Below are 7,893 nucleotides of genomic sequence, written 5' to 3'. Positions count from 1 at the left end.
AAGAAGAAGAAGAAGAAGAAGAAGAAGAAGAAGAAGAAGAAGAAGAAGAAGAAGAAGAAGAAGAAGAAGAAGAAGAAGAAGAAGAAGAAGAAGAAGAAGAAGAAGAAGAAGAAGAAGAAGAAGAAGCAGCTCCTACTTGCTTGCTTTCTTCATCTAGTGGGGACAGTACTAGAAGAACACCAGATGGAGTCAGACCTGAATTCAAATTCCATTATTATCTGTGTGACCTTTGCAAATCTGCAAATCATTTAATCTCTTTTTAAGTGTAGTTTCTTCCTCTATAAAGAGGGGGCATTTCTAGAGAGCAATGCTATTGAAAGAGCACTGGATTTGGGGTCAAAGAAAAAAAAGAGTCCAAATCTTGGTTCTTGTGCTTACCACTTTATATGACAATATGTAAGTTATCTGACACCTCGAGGACACAATTTCTTCAGTTGTACAATGAAGGTGTTGGTCTAGAAGGCCTTTATGGTCCAACTGAATGTTAGGTCTGCCATCTTTCTATCTAGTACCTCCTTAGCTACTATAAGGAAAATGCTTTATATATCTCATAATTATCTAGACCAGTTGTGTCAAACTCAAATAGAAATGGTGGCCACTAATTCATGCATAAGGATCTCTGGGGGTCACATATTGACTTAGTTTTATTTTATTTTATGTTTCTCCCCTTACATTTTATTTTATTTTTTAAAATTTAAACATTTTATTTAATTAATTTATTTAGAATATTTTTCCATGGTTCCATGATTCATGTTCTTTCCTTCTCCCTCCCAACCCCCTTGTAGCCAACAGTAATTCCACTGGGTTTTACATATTTGACTTAGTTTTAAAATGTAAAGTAAGGAGGCACTAAGGTGGCTCAGTAGATTGAGTACCAGGTCTAGAGATGAGAGGCCCTGGGTTCAAATTTTGCCTTAGACACTTCTTAGTTGTGTGACCCTTGGGTGGGGGGGACAAGTCACTTAACCCCCATTGTCTAGTCCTTACCATTATCTTGCCTTGAAACCAATATACATTACTAATTCAAAAATGGGAGATTTTTTAAAAAAAAAGTAATATAAATACAATTTTAATATATACATAACATAAATAAAGATTTTTTTTAACAAAGAGTAATATAAGAGAAGGAACTGATAAATAGAAATAAATAAGATAGTTTATATGTATGTATACATATATATTTCTTTTTTGGAAAATGATGCCTTCTCTAATGGGTAAAGGAGAGGGAGGGAGTTAACTGGGTATTAACATGTTGCAAGCAAATGAATAAATAGTCTTTCGAAAAGTAATGTTATTTATGTTTTATTGTATTTTGTTTATTTTATTTAATAATTTCCAATTATATTTTAATACAATTTTGGAAAAACAGGAGAATGTGAAAGCCCTGGATGAGGCCAGTTTGACACTTCTGATCTAGTTCACAATAAAACTCATCAATATTTATAAGAAACAGTGAAGGGGGCAACTAAATGGTTCAGTGGATTGAGAGTTAAGCCTAGAGATGGGAATTCCCAGGTACAAATCTGACCTTAGACACTTCCTAGCTGTGTGACCCTGGGCAAGTCACTTAACCCCCCTTGCTTAACCCTTACTGCTCTTCTGACTTGGAACCAATACATAGTATTGATTCTAAGATGAAAGGGACAAGCTTGTAAAAATAAATAATAAGGTGGAAAGGGTACTTTAGAAAGCACTATCAATATACATACAGTGTGCAGACATATGACTCTGCATCATGTACTATAATGCTGAACCAAAGTATATTTTTCCATGTTGTCATGATAATACCAGACAATAAGGTGGCATAATGCAGGAAGACTCATCATCCTGAATTCAAATCTGTCCTCGCCCAGGTGCTAGCTGTGTGACCCTAGACAAGTCACTGTTTGCCTTAATTGCCTCATCTGTAAAATGAGCTGGAGAAAGAAACAGTCAACCGTTTCAGTATCTTTGCCGAGAAAAGCTAAATGGAGTCATGAAGAGTGAGACAGACGCTCCTTGACACAACATAATTCCATCCTGTGTGGAATAGCTCTTCTGCAACAGAAGCACTGAAGTATGTGCGTGAAGGTTTATGCTTGACACCTAAATACTTTTCATTGCAATCCAAATAACAAAGACTTTGTGGTTAAGGTGTTTTTGAACTGTGTGTTTAATGAGTCATTAGATGAAACACCTGAGTGGCTAACCACGGATTAAAGCTGACATCCTATCTAGCTCCTAATGAACTGAATTGTGATGATCACCCCAAAGCTGGGACTGTTTTGTTTTCTCCTAATGTTGCTCTATTTCTTTACTTCTTTTGTTGTAACATTTTTATATGCTACTTTTAATCATTTAGCCTTAAACTCTTGGGTTATACTTTCTATTTCATTAGGGGTTCTGCAGAAACAAAGCCTAAGTTATATGAATTATTCTTGCTGCTAAACTATATGTTTGCTAGAGATTCTATGCTACTTTAAATTTACAAATGGATAGTTAGAAATTCTTGAACCCTTGGACTCCATCTCCCAGAATTCTTTCCTCGTCCCAAAATCCCTTTTCCCTTTTCATTTACATGAATCTTTACATTATTGTTTATATAGTTCTATAACTCCTCCTTCTCTCTCTTTTTCCCGTGACTGTGGCTTGGTTAGCTAACTTTTTTTTACTTTAGTTATTATTAATAAACTTTACAAAATATAATACTTAGTTATTATATATTAATTTTAATCTTTACAAAGGCATTTTTAAAACATTGAGAGACAAGTGGATCATCATCAGAATTCCTATTTTGAAAGAAAATAGAAAAATCAGAACATGTAAGTGACTTACCTCAATTAATACCAATAATGCTATTAATAATAGCAAAAATAAGAATAAATAATAATAATAATAGTGAAGCCTGTGTTTGAACTCAAAGGTTCTGTATCCATATTCTGTCTTTACAGCTCACTGAGAGAAACACTTCCTGCTCAGTCCCAGGTGAGCTAGCTTCAAACACACATTCATAAAACTGACATATAGAAGACTCCTAAATCAATCCTCGCTCTGCCAGCTGTTGTGCAAGCTTCCCTAAACAGTTTTATTTCGGGCCTCTTGAACTGGACAACTATTCATGTGTTATTCCAACCTATAAATATTGTTTATGCTATTTTTCCCACGTTTTAGAAAGAATTTTCAAACACTTAAATGAAACCCAAGAAAAATGGAAACAATAGTTGACAATCCTAAAGCCAATATTTAAATGAAATTTGAAATACGTATGTTAAAAGCTATGTTATGTGTAAATTTCAATTTCTAGCTTTAAAAAAAAAACTGAACGCAGATGTTTTAATCACAATACATTTTCTGAGAGTACTTAAAGGAGCTCATTTTAAAGACATAAAAATCTTTAGACTCAGACAAATCAGAGCTCATGTTTTGAAGAAACTTCTATTGCAATTTTAGAACCATCTTTGAGAAATAATGGTGGATAGAAGAAATACCAGAAGATTTGAATTATGAAAATAATCTTTTGATTTTCAAAAAGTAAAAAGAGATGAATTATTGAAACTACAGATCATTTCTGGGGTCATGTTTTAGACAATTGCTTTTGCCATTAATTAGAAAAAATACAGTGATGCTAGGGCTAACACAATTCTAGAGCCCTGTGAAGGAAATTTATAGTGATAGAAACCCAGAAATATTCATGTGTCATAAAAGTGTGTAAATAACCAAGACAGAGACATTTCTAAGTAGAGTCCAAATAGCCCCAAGTAAAATAATATCCCAATATTCCTCAGTATGCTGATGTATCAGATGAGCTGAGTAATGAGTAGTTCTTGATTTATACCTGAATTTGTGCTTTTTTTGGATGAGGTTACTAGTTTGATCATATTAGAAGGAAATGCCATAGATGAAGTTTATCAGGATTTTAGCAAGATCTCCCATAATATTCATGTGGATAAGATGATGAGATGTGGGCTGAATGACCAAAGGATATCGATTAATGGAGTGTGGTTAATCTATACACTGAATAATATGCCTAGAATTTGGTGGTGTGAAATATAGCCAATTACCACTAAAGGGTAGTTATGGACTTAAGGGAAAACCACACCCCACAACAAGGATAAAAAGCATCATGTGCATATTGAGTAAATATAGGTTCTCAAGAGTTTTTTTTTTAATGTGGGAGAAGAATATTTTTTAAAATCATGAATCCATGAAGGAGACACCAGGCAGGAAACATCATAAGTTCTAGGGTTAATCAAAGAACTATTAGATGACTAATATGTCCCTAGGGGAAGCTCAGTGAGCAAAGCTGTAAGGATCCATTGGGAAATGAAGATAGGATAAGAATAAGGGGTGAATCAGAGAGGTAGAGATTCTTACTCTTGGGGAAGAAAGGCTGTGATAGCAAAGAGGAGGCAGAAACAATGACTAGGATAAAGGGGTGGTAGCCGTAACATGGAAGGTCCAAGTTGGAAAATTTGGAATGCCTGGAGAAAGACTTTAGGGAAAGAGGGAAAATAAACCTTTATTGAAAATCTACTAAATATTATCTAATTTGACTCTCATAACAACCCAAAGAGATGTGTTATTATTATCTTTGTTTTACAGCTGTGGAAACTGAGGTAGAGCTTAAGTGACTTGCCCAAGATCTCCTAGCTAGGAAATATCTGAGACTAGATTAAAATTCAGGATTTTCTGACCTTATGCCCAGTGCTCTATAGATTGTGCCACCTAGCTGCCTCCAAGCAGCCAGGTAGTCATCCTACAGAGCCAGGATCCTAGAAATCACTAGGATAGCTAAGGGTGAAAACTGTAAAAAATAGAGTCATGAGAAAATATTTTTTCAAATAAGATAATATTTGTAAACACTTAGCACAATGCCTGGCATGTAGGAGATACTTATATATGCTCATCTTCTTCCCTCACTCCTTTTTCTACAAGGGTGAAATTTCTTTTTAGGAAGTCTTGCAAAAGGGATTTAAGGAGGGCAGCTGGGTAGCTCAGTGGAGTGAGAGTCAGGCCTAGAGACAGAAGGTCCTAGGTTCAAACCCGGCCTCAGCCACTTCCCAGCTGTGTGACCCTGGGCAAGTCACTTGACTCCCATTGCCTACCCTTACCCCTCTTCCACCTATGAGACAATACACCGAAGTTAAGGGTCTAAAAAAAAAAAAAGGATTTAAGGAATATATAGGTTTTGATAATGAATATAAATGCGAGGTATAAAATTCAATTGAAATCTTTGGAAGTGCTTATGAAGAGGGTATGGTAACAAAGTTTCTATTATAGATGAATTATCCATGTTCATGTGGTACTGGTGTTGAAGAAGCTTGTGAGAATTGCCCTATATATAAAGATACAAAACGACATTTAGAAAATATTTTTTTAACTTGTGTTCCATAAACTTGGATAGGAAAAGAATTTTATTTTTATTTTCACTAACTTCTAATTGAAAACTATCATTTTCTTCAATTATTTAAAAACATTATTTTGGGAGGGGATTTGTAGACTGCATGATATTGACAAAGGAGTCCATTACACAAAACGGTTAAGAACCTCTGATCTATAAGATAGAATTCTTAAGAGGCAGGAAACTTTTAGAAAACAAAAAAAAAAATCATAGAAAAAGTAGGAAGAAAAGGAGGCAGGATGATGAAAAGCCTGCAAAAAAAGTAATGGGAGGGATAGAGTTTAAAAACAGTTGTTGTAAAAGTTCTATTTAAGCAATTTAAAACCTTTTACTTTGCCTTGACTTATGGCTATAAAATTCAAGGAAAATGTAATGCTGATTCCTTAATTTATCTATTCCTTAATTCTCTGCAAGCCAAATATCATATCTAAAATTCAACAAAAGATTTTGTTAAATTTCACCAGAGGTCTAACCTTTGCCTTAACCTTTTTTCTGTCCTCATTTTCCTTTACCACTGAAACAGCTCTATTTTTCTCTCCTTTTCTTGTTCATTACCCTTCTTTTGTCTGATAAGTGTCTGTACCCCCTTCAAAATTTCAACTTTTCCTTTTCTCTATACTCTCTGGCAAATTCAGTTACTCCCATTGCTTTAATTGTGCTATTCAGAATCACAAATGTGATTGCTCTCCTGCGTTCTAGTTACCTATTTCTAATGGAGGAAATTTCTACCTGAATAACTTGCTGTTACTTCAAACTCAAGAGGTTTTCCCATAAACTACTTCTCTTCCAAATCTGACCATTTCATAGGATGGCTCCACTCATCTTTAAATCAAGTAGACTCAAATATTAAGAAACATGATTTACTTTTCTCTTTTTCTCCCTTGACTTAGCCAAGCAGTTCCAATTCTCATTAATTCTAAATTTCTTTTTTGCATCTGTCTCTTTTCTTCTATTCTTACTGCCACCATTCTAGGTTAGGCTATAATTAATATTTCACCTGCTTTACTGGAGTCACATCCTCACTGATCTCACTAATAATTCCATTCTCTCCCTTACCTAATCCTTCTTTTACAAATTTTCAAAATAATCTTAAAAACTGAGAGTGACTTCCATTTGCCTATAGTATGGGATAAGAAAACAAGCCCTTAGCTTGCTTGTGGAGCTCCACAATTTAATTCTAATCAGCATAGAAATATATTAATTTAATAATAATACTTAATATTTATATAGTGCTTATTATATGCCAAACATTATGTTATCTCATTTGATTCTAACAACAATCCTGAAAGGCAGGTGTGTGAAAGATAATTCTTTACTCTATTGCAGTGTTTCCCAAACTTTTTTGGCCTATCACCCCGTTTCCAGAAAAAAATATTACTTAGCCCCCTGGAAATTAATTTTTTTCAATTTTAATAGCAATTAATAAGAAAGATAAGTGCACCTGTGGCCATCACCGCCTCCCTAGATTGCTGCAGCACCCACCAGGGGGTGGTGGCACCCACTTTGGGAATCACTGTTCTATTGTCTTTCCTGAATTAACACTAATTTAAGTACCTCACCAGAGACTGAAGACAAGATAAACTCTCCTTTGTCTACCTTTTAAATGGAATCAACAAAAGATTGAACACCCTACTTAGGGGTAGGTGAGAAGCAGCAAGATACTCAGAGAGCTCCACCTTTTTTTAAACTCAGTCAAAAACTTGTGAATTCTTTTAAGAAGTTCACACAAGAGTTCATACTCTCAGAATATAATAATTTCGGTGACCATGTTATTTCATATAATTTAAGTCTGACCATTAAATTTAACCTTTATAGGTGGTAATATTATTCCAACTTTACAGATGGGGAAACTGAGGCAAATAGAGGGTTTTTTTTTGTTTGTTTTAATGACTTGCTCAGAGTCACATAACTATTAAAGTGTTTGAGGACAGATTTTAACTCAGAATTTCCTTATTCCAGGTTGACTACTTTGCCCACCCTGCCACCTAGCTGCATCTTAGCTTTTTGTATTTATTAGGTCATGCAATGAAAGCATATCATCTCTATAACATCCATAGCAATTGGTTATCCAACCAGTGTAGGGGCCCCCTCCTATCTCTGAAAGGGACCCATTTCAATTAGGTAGCTCTAATTGCTAAGAGTATTCTTTTTCTTACTTCATGCCTAAATTCAACTATCAACAACTTTCAGGAGTTTTTCCTAGTTCAATTTCTAGGATCAAGAAGAATAAGTTTAATCCCTTTACTAGGTGATAGCCCTTCAAATACTTAAAGACAGGTATTCTTTTAATAAAATATTTCATATTCTTCAGCCAATTCTTTTATAGCATAATCCCCAGCCCCTTCTCTGTATTTGGTAACCGACTGGATATGGATAGAAGAGTCAAGGATAACTGCTAGATTATGACCCCAAGTGGCCAGAAAGATGGTGTTAACCATGGCAGAAGTAGGGTAGTCAGGAAAAGGATTGAGTTTCAGAGGAAATGAGAGTTCTAGTTTGTATATGTTGAGTTT

General features: G+C 34.7%; 1 protein-coding gene across 1 annotated transcript in view; it reads right to left on the bottom strand.

The window, feature by feature from the left end:
* The window catches only part of NKAIN2 (sodium/potassium transporting ATPase interacting 2), a 739,035-nt gene that overhangs the window by 198,646 nt on the left and 532,496 nt on the right, over window positions 1-7,893 (bottom strand). The window lies entirely within an intron of this gene.

This window comes from Gracilinanus agilis, chromosome 4, assembly GCF_016433145.1.
Source record: "Gracilinanus agilis isolate LMUSP501 chromosome 4, AgileGrace, whole genome shotgun sequence".
Classification (NCBI taxonomy): Eukaryota; Metazoa; Chordata; class Mammalia; order Didelphimorphia; family Didelphidae; genus Gracilinanus; species Gracilinanus agilis.
Note: the sequence above shows the minus strand (reverse complement) of the source record. Positions and strands in the feature narration are given on the sequence as shown.